The 9,316-nt window shown below is 41.6% G+C and overlaps 1 pseudogene across 1 annotated transcript; it reads left to right on the plus strand.

The window, feature by feature from the left end:
• Positions 1 to 385: 385 nt before the first annotated feature.
• Positions 386 to 4,766, plus strand: LOC147367545 (uncharacterized; annotated as a pseudogene). The gene is made up of 2 exons (XR_015168818.1): positions 386 to 404; positions 555 to 4,766. The product of XR_015168818.1 is annotated as an uncharacterized LOC147367545 (transcript).
• The last annotated feature ends 4,550 nt before the right edge of the window (positions 4,767 to 9,316 follow it).

A 9,316-nucleotide genomic window follows, 5' to 3' on the forward strand; every position in this document is an offset into this window, starting at 1 on the left:
AGAACATTTGAACGCTGGGCAAATTCCACAAAACAACTTCTGAATGCTGGCCAAGGACATCAGGCACCCAGAAAGGCAGCCCATTGTCTTCGAAAGGAGGTAGGACAAAATATAAAAGATAAAAAGAGAGACAAAAGAGTTAGGGATGGAGACCCATCCCGGGAAGGGAGTCTTAAAAGAGGAGAAGTTTCCAAATACCAGGAAACCCTCTCACTGGCAAGTCTGCAGGGAGTTTTGGAATCTCAGAGGGCAACATAACTGGGAGGAAAAATAAATAAATATATAAATAAAACCCACAGATTATGTGCCTAATGGCAACTCCCAGCAGAGATGTAGCCCAGATGCTCTCATCCACTACCAGCAAGCCGAGGCTGAACAGGGAGGCATGGCCTGCATTGCTTATGGTAAGGACTATGCCTGAATGCCCTGAGGGAAATCTGAGGGAGCTAATGTGACATAGAAACCCAGACTGTGGGATAGCCAGAGAGAGAGGGGGGGAAAAAAAGAGAGAGAGAACTATTCCCGCAAAAAGCCCTAACCTAAGGCACTGCCAGCCCACTCACAGAACAAAGGACTGAGCGAATACCAGAGGAGAGCTAGCCGGCTGCGGACTGGCCCATCCCCCGCCGGAGGCACGGAAGTAGGCGGGCGGCAGCCAGAGCTGGAAAGGAGCAATCTCGGCCCCAGAAATGGCATCCTCTACCAAACTACGAGCAAGCTCCCAGCTTCTAACCAAGACTTCCTGGGATTCTGGACGGTTGACATCCGCCAGGAGGGTTGCAGCCAGAGATCAGCTGCCCAGAAGAGACACACCTGAGGCAGTGTGACTGCTGCGCACCCAGGAAACCAAGCGGCTGGGACTGGGGAGGCGATAAGACGCACTGTACCTGGGGAGAGTGCACTCACCAAGTACCTGGTCACCTGAGCTGCTCGGACCTGAGAAGGGCACAAAACGCAGGCCCAACCGAGTCTGCACCTTTGTGGAGTACCTGAGAACCTGAACCTGAGTGGCTTAGACCTGGGATGTGCATGCAACCCAGGGCCTGCTTTAGACAGTTCCCCTGCAGAGCAACCTGGAGCCTGAGCAGTGTAGACCGGGAAAGTACACGCGCCATGAGCAGGGGCAAACCCAGTGTGGCCGAGACACTGCGAGCACTCCCCCCACGCACCAGTGATATTTGTTTGCAATGTTCCTCCCTCCCCACAGCACGACTGAACTGCTGCTGCTGCTAAGTCGCTTCAGTCGTGTCCAACTTTGTGCGACCCCATGGACTGCAGCCTACCAGGCTTCTCCGTCCATGGGATTCTCCAGGCAAGAACACTGGAGTGGGTTGCCATTTCCTTCTCCAATGCATGAAAGTGGAAAGTGAAAGTGAAGTCGCTCAGTCGTGTCTGACTCTTAGCGACCCCATGGACTGCAGCCTACCAGGCTCCTCCATTCATGGGATTTTCTGGGCAACAGTACTGGAGTGGGGTGCCATTGCCTTCTCTGCACAATTGAACAAGTGAGCCTAAATAAGTGACTACCTTCGCCCCCTTATGTCAGGGTGGAAATTAGACACTGAAGAGACCTGCAAACAGAAGAAGCCAAAATAAACATAGAGAACCGCTTTGGAAGTGACAGGTGCAACAGATTAAAACCCTGTAGTTAGCACCGACTACATTGGAAGGGGCCTATAGATCTTGAGAAGTATAAGCTGGAACAAGGAACTATCTGAAACTGAATTGACCCCACACTGCCCACAACAGCTCCAGAGGAATTCCTAGATGTATTTTGACTATTATCATTTTATTTTTTTAAATTAAAAAAAATTTTAAGTCCTCTATTACTCCTTTAATTTTCATTTTTATAACCTACTATTACCTTGAAAAAAAAAACCCTATTTTTAAAGCAAACTTCATATATATTTTTTATAATTTTTGTGTTTTTTTTTTTTTAAATATTGTATTTTTGAGAGTCTAACCTCTACTCTAGATTTTTAATCTTTGCTTTTTGGTATTTATTATCAATTTTGTACCTTTAAGAATCCAACCTTCAGTACTCATTTTTACATAGGAGTGTGATTACCCTCTCCCCCTTTTGACTCTCCTTTTTCTCCCCCAGGTCACCTCTATCTCCTCCCTCTCCCTTCTCTTCTCTACCCAACTCTGTGAATCTTTTTGTGTGTTCTGGGCTGTGAAGAACACTTAGGGAATTGGTTACTGGCTAGATCTGTCGCTCCTTTTGATTCCCCCTCTTCTCCTCCTAGTCACCTCTATCTCCCTCCTCCCTCTTCTCTTTTCCATGTAACTCTGTGAACCTCTCTGGGTGTCCCTCACTGTGGACAATCTTTTCACCATTAACCTAGATGTTTTATCATCAGTGTTGTATGGATGGAGAAGTCTTGAAGCTACTGTAAGAATAAAAATGAAAACCAGAGGCAGGAGGCTTAAGTCCAAAACCTGAGAATACCAGAGAACTCCTGACTGCAGGGAACATTAATTGATAAGAGCTCATCCAAAAGCCTCCATACCTACACTGAAACCAAGCACCCACCAAGAGCCAACAAGTTCCAGAGCAAGACATACCATGCAAATTCTCCAGCAATGCAGGAACATAGCCCTGAGCTTCAATACACAGGCTGCCCAAAGTCACTCCAAACTCATAAACATCTAAAAACTCACTACTGGACACTTCATTGCACTCCAGAGAGAAAAAATCCAGCTCCACCCACCAGAACACCGATACAAACTTCCCTAACCAGGAAACCTTGACAAGCCACTCATCCAATTCCACCCACAGGGAGGAACCTCCACAATAAAGAGGAACCACAAACTGCCAGAATACAGAAAGGCCATCCCAAACACAGCAATCTAAACAAGATGAAAAGGCAGAGAAATACTCAGCAGGTAAAGGAACATGATAAATGCCCACCAAACCAAACAAAAGAGGAGGAGATAGGAAGTCTTCCTGGAAAAGAATTCAGAATAATAATAGTAAAAATTATCCAAAATCTTGAAAACAAAAGGGAGTTACAGATAAATAGCCTGGAGACAAGGATTGAGAAGATGCAAGAAATGTAGGAGCAATGGCTGCGCTTTGCTGGAGCAGCCATAAAGAGATACCCCACACCCAAGGTAAGAGAAACCCAAGTAAGACGGTAAGTGTTGCAAGAGGGCATCAGAGGGCAAACACACTGAAACCATACTCACAGAAAACTAGTCAATCTAATCACACTAGGACCACAGCCTTGTCTAACTCAATGAAACTAAGCCATGCCCGTGGGGCAGCCCAAGACAGGCGGGTCATGGTGGAGAGATCTGACAGAATGTGGTCCACTGGAGAAGGGAATGGCAACCCACTTCAGTATTCTTGCCTTGAGAACCCCATGAATGGTATGAAAAGGCAAAATGATAGGATACTGAAAGAGAAACTCCCCAGGTCAGTAGGTGCCCAATATGCTACTGGAGATCAGTGGAGAAATAACTCCAGAAAGAATGAAGGGATGGAGCCAAAGCAAAAACAATACCCAGCTGTGGATGTGACTGGTGATAGAAGCAAGGTCCGATGCTGTAAAGAGCAATATTGCATAGGAACCTGGAATGTCAGGTCCATGAATCAAGGCAAATTGGAAGTGGTCAAACAAGAGATGGCAAGAGTAAAAGTCCACATTCTAGGAATCAGCAAACTGAAATGGACTGGAATGGGTGAATTTAACTCAGATGACCATTATATCTACTACTGTGGGCAGGAATACCTCAGAAGAAATGAAGTGGCCATTATGGTCAACAAAAGAGTCTGAAATGCAGTACTTGGATGCAATCTCAAAAACGACAGAATGATCTCTGTTCGTTTCCAAGGCAAACCATTCAATATCACAGTAATCCAAGTCTATGCCCCAACCAGTAATGCTGAAGAAGCTGAAGTTGAACGGTTCTATGAAGACCTACAAGACCTTTTAGAACTAACACCCAAAAAAGATGTGCTTTTCATTATAGGGGACTGGAATGCAAAAGTAGGAAGTCAAGATACACCGGAGTAACAGGCAAATTTGGCCTTGGAATACGGAATGAAGCAGGGCAAAGACTAATAGAGTTTTGCCAAGAAAATGCACTGGTCATAACAAACACCCTCTTCCAACAACACAAGAGAAGACTCTATACATGGACATCACCAGATGGTTAACACCGAAATCAGATTGATTACATTCTTTGCAGCCAAAGATGGAGAAGCTCTATACAGTCAGCAAAAACAAGACCAGGATCTGACTGTGGCTCAGACCATGAACTCCTTATTGCCAAATTCAGACTTAAATTGAAGAAAGTAGGGAAAACCACTAGACCATTCAGGTATGACCTAAATCAAATCTCTTATGATTATACAGTGGAAGTGAGAAATAGATTTAAGGGCCTAGATCTCATAGATAGAGTGCCTGATGAACTATGGAATGAGGTTCGTGACATTGTACAGGAGACAGGGATCAAGACCATTCCCATGGAAAAGAAATGCAAAAAAGCAAAATGGCTGTCTGGGGAGGCCTTACAAATAGCTGTGAAAAGAAGAGAAGCGAAAAGCAAAGGAGAAAAGGAAAGATATAAACATCTGAATGCAGAGTTCCAAAGAATAGCAAGAAGAGATAAAAAAGCCTTCAGCAATCAATGCAAAGAAATAGAGGAAAACAACAGAATGAGAAAGACTAGGGATCTCTTCAAGAAAATCAGAGATACCGAAGGAACATTTCATGCAAAGATGAGCTCAATAAAGGACAGAAATGGTAGGGACCTAACAGAAGCAGAAGATATTAAGAAGAGATGGCAAGAATACACAGGAGAACTGTACAAAAAAGACCTTCACGACCCAGATAATCACGATGGTGTGATCAATGACCTAGAGCCAGACATCCTGGAATGTGAAGTCAAGTGGGCCTTAAAAAGCATCACTACGAACAAAGCTAGTGGAGGTGATGGAATTCCAGTTGAGCTATTCCAAATCCTGAAAGATGATGCTGTGAAAGTGCTGCACTCAATATGCCAGCAAATTTGGAAAACTCAGCAGTGGCCACAGGACTAGAAAAGGTCAGTTATCATTCCAATCCCAAAGAAAGGCAATGCTAAAGAATGCTCAAACTACCGCACAATTGCACTCATCGCACACGCTAGTAAAGTAATGCTCAAAATTCTCCAAGCCAGGCTTCAGCAATATGTGAACTGTGAACTTCCTGATGTTCAAGCTGGTTTTAGAAAATGCAGAGGAACCAGAGATCAAATTGCCAACATCTGCTGGATCATGGAAAAAGCAAGAGAGTTCCAGAAAAACATCTATTTCTGCTTTATTGACTATGCCAAAGCCTTTGACTGTGTGGATCACAATAAACTGTGGAAAATTCTAAAAGAGATGGGAATAGCAGACCACCTGATCTGCCTCTTGAGAAATTTGTATGCAGGTCAGGAAGCAACAGTTAGAACTAGACATGGAACAACAGACTGGTTCCAAATAGGAAAAGGAGTACATCAAGGCTGTATACTGTCACCCTGTTTATTTAACTTATATGCAGAGTACATCATGAGAAACGCTGGGCTGGAAGAAACACAAGCTACAATCAAGATTGCCGGGAGAAATATCAATAACCTCAGATATCCAGATGACACCACCTTTATGGCAGAAAGTGAAGAGGAACTCAAAAGCCTCTTGATAAAAGTGAAAGTGGAGAGTGAAAAAGTTGGCTTAAAGCTCAACATTCAGAAAACGAAGATCATGGCATCTGGTCCCATTACTTCATGGGAAATAGATGGGGAAACAGTGTCAGACTTTATTTTTCTGGGCTCCAAAATCACTGCAGATGGTGACTGCAGCCATGAAATTAAAAGATGCTTACTCCTTGGAAGGAAAGTTATGACCAACCTAGATAGCATATTCAAAAGCAGAGACATTACTTTGCCAACAAAGGTCTGTCTAGTCAAGGCTATGGTTTTTCCTGTGGTCATGTATGGATGTGAGAGTTGGACTGTGAAGAAGGCTGAGTGCCGAAGAATTGATGGTTTTGAACTGTGGTGTTGGAGAAGACTCTTGAGAGTCCCTTGGACTGCAAGGAGATCCAACCAGTCCATTCTGAAGGAGATCGGCCCTGGGATTTCTTTGGAAGGAATGATGCTAAAGCTGAAACTCCAGTACTTTGGCCGCCTCATGCAAAGAGTTGACTCATTGGAAAAGACTCTGATGCTGGGAGGGATTGGGGGCAGGAGGAGAAGGGGACGACAGAGGATGAGATGGCTGGATGGCATCACTGAGTCGATGGACATGAATCTCAGTGAACTCCGGGAGCTGGTGATGGACAAGGAGGCCTGGCGTGCTGAGATTCATGGGGTCGCAAAGAGTCGGACACGACTGAGCGACTGATCTGATCTGATTTGAGAAGAAATAAGAGTCAATCAATAATGAATAATGCAATCAAATGAGATCAAAAACACTCTGGAGGTAACCAACAGTAGAATGATGGAGGCAGAAGATAGGATAAGTGAGATAAAAGATAGAATGGTAGAAATAAATGAAGCAGAGAGGAAAAAAGAATTGAAAGAAATGAGGACAACCTCAGAGACCTCTGGGACAATGTTAAACGCCCCAACATTCAAATCATAGGAGTCCCAGAAGAAGGCAACAAAAAGAAAGGCCGTGAGAAAATACTTGAGGAGATAATAGTTGAAAACATCCCTAAAATGGGGAAGGAAATAATCACCCAATCCAAGAAACCCAAAGAGTCCCAAACAGGAGAAACCCAAGGCAAAACACCACAAGACACATATTAATCAAATTAACAAAGATCAAACACAAAGAACAAATATTAAAAGCAGCAAGGGAAAAACAACAAATAACACACAAGTGGATTCCCATAAGGATAACAGCTGATCTTTCAATAGAAACTCTTCAGGCCGGGAGGGAATGGCAGGACATACTTAAAGTGATGAAAGAAAATAACCTACAGCCCAGATTATTGTACCCAGCAAGGATCTCATTCAAATATGAAGGAGAAATCAAAAGCTTTACAGACAAGCAAAAGCTGAGAGAATTCAGCACCACCAAACCAGCTCTCCAACAAATGCTAAACGATCTTCTCTAGACAGGAAACACAAAAAGGGTATATAAACTCGAACCCAAAACAATAAAGTAAATGGCAACAGGATCATACTTATCAATAATTACCTTAAATGTAAATGGGTTGAATGCCCCAACCAAAAGACAAAGACTGGCTGAATGGATACAAAAACAAGACCCCTATATATGTTGTCTACAAGAGACCCACCTCAAAACAAGGGACACATAGTGAAAGTGAAGGGCTGGAAAAAGATATTTCACACAAATGGAGACCAAAAGAAAGCAGGAGTAGCAATACTCATATCAGATAAAATAGACTTTAAAACAAAGTCTGTGAAAAGAGACAAAGATGAACACTACATAATGATCAAAGGATCAATCCAAGAAGATGTAACAATTGTAAATATATATGCACCCAACATAGGAGCACCGCAACATGTAAGGCAAATGATAACAAATATGAAAGGGGAAGTTAACAATAACACAATAATAGTGGGAGACTTTAATACCCCACTCACACCTATGGATAGATCAACTAAACAGAAAATTAACAAGGAAACACAAACTTTAAGTGATACAATAGACCAGTTAGACCTAATTGATATCTATAGGACATTTCACCCCAAAACAATGAATTTCACTTTTTTCTCAAGTGCACACAGAACCTTCTCCAGGATAGATCACATCCTGGGCCATAAATCTAGCCTTGGTAAATTCAAAAAAAATTGAAATCATTCCAACCATCTTTTCTGACCACAATGCAGTAAGATTAGATGTTAATTACAGGAAAAAAACTATTAAAAATTCCAACATATGGAGGGTAAACAACAGGCTTCTGAATAACAAACAAATCACAGAAAAACCAAAAAAGAAATCAAAATATGCATAGAAACAAATGAAAATGAAAACACAACAACCCAAAACCTATGGGACACTGTAAAAGCAGTGCTAAAGGGAAGGTTCATAGCAATACAGGCTTACTTCAACAACAAGAAAAAGGTCAAATAAATAACCTAACTCTACACCTGAAGAAACTAGAAAAGGAAGAAATGAGGAACCCAAGGTTCTTCATTTAGTAGAAGGAAAAGAAATCTTTTTTTCCTTCCTTAGTAGAAGGAAAAAAATCTTAAAAATTAGGGCAGAAATAAATGCAAAAGAAACAAAATAGATCACAGCAAAAGTCAACAATTCTAAAAGCTGGTTCTTTAAGAAGATAAATAAAATTGGCAAACCATTAGCCAGACTCATAAAGAAACAAAGGGAGAAAACTCAAATCAACAAAATTAGAAATGAAAATGGAGAAATCACAACAGCCAATGCAGAAATACAAAGGATCATAAGAGACTACTATCAGCAGTTGTATGCCAATAAAATGGACAATTTGGAAGAAATGGAAAAATTCTTAGAAAAGTATAACTTTCCAAAACTGAACCAGGAAGAAATAAAAAATCTTAACAGACCATCACAAGCACAGAAATTGAAACTGTAATCAGAAATTTTCCAGCAAACAAAAGCCCAGGACCAGACTGCTTTCACAGCTGAATTCTACCAAAAATTTAGAGAAGAGCTAACACCTATCCTACTCAAACTCTTCCAGAAAATTGCAGAGGAAGGTAAACTTCCAAACTCATTCTACAAGGCCACCATCACCCTAATACCAAAACCTGACAAAGATGCCACAAAAAAAGAAAACTACAGGCCAATATCACTGATGAACATAGATGCAAAAATCCTTAACAAAATTCTAGCAAACAGAATCCAACAACATATTAAAAAGATCATACATCATGACCAAGTCGGCTTTATCCCAGGGATGCAAGGATTCTTCAATATCTGCAAATCAGTCAAAGTAATACACCACATTAACAAATTGAAAGATAAAAACCATATGATTATCTCAATAGATGCAGAGAAAGCCTTTGACAAAATTCAACATCCATTTATGATAAAAAAAAAAAACCCTCCAGAAAGCAGGAATAGAAGGAACATTCCTCAACATAATAAAAGCTATATATGACAAACCCACAGTAAACATTATCCTCAATGGTGAAAAATTGAAAGCATTTCCCTAAAGTCAGGAACAAGACAAGGGTGCCCACTTTCACCACTACTATTAAACATAGTTTTGGAAGTTTTGGCCACAGCAATCAGAGCAGAAAAAGAAATAAAATGAATCCAAATTGGAAAAGAAGAAGTAAAATACTCACGGTTTGCAGATGATGTGATCCTCTACATAGAAAACCCTAA

The sequence above is a fragment of the Bos grunniens genome, chromosome 8, assembly GCF_055505025.1.
Source record: "Bos grunniens cultivar Pamir isolate PY7600 chromosome 8, Bosgru_T2T1.0, whole genome shotgun sequence".
NCBI lineage: Eukaryota > Metazoa > Chordata > Mammalia > Artiodactyla > Bovidae > Bos > Bos grunniens.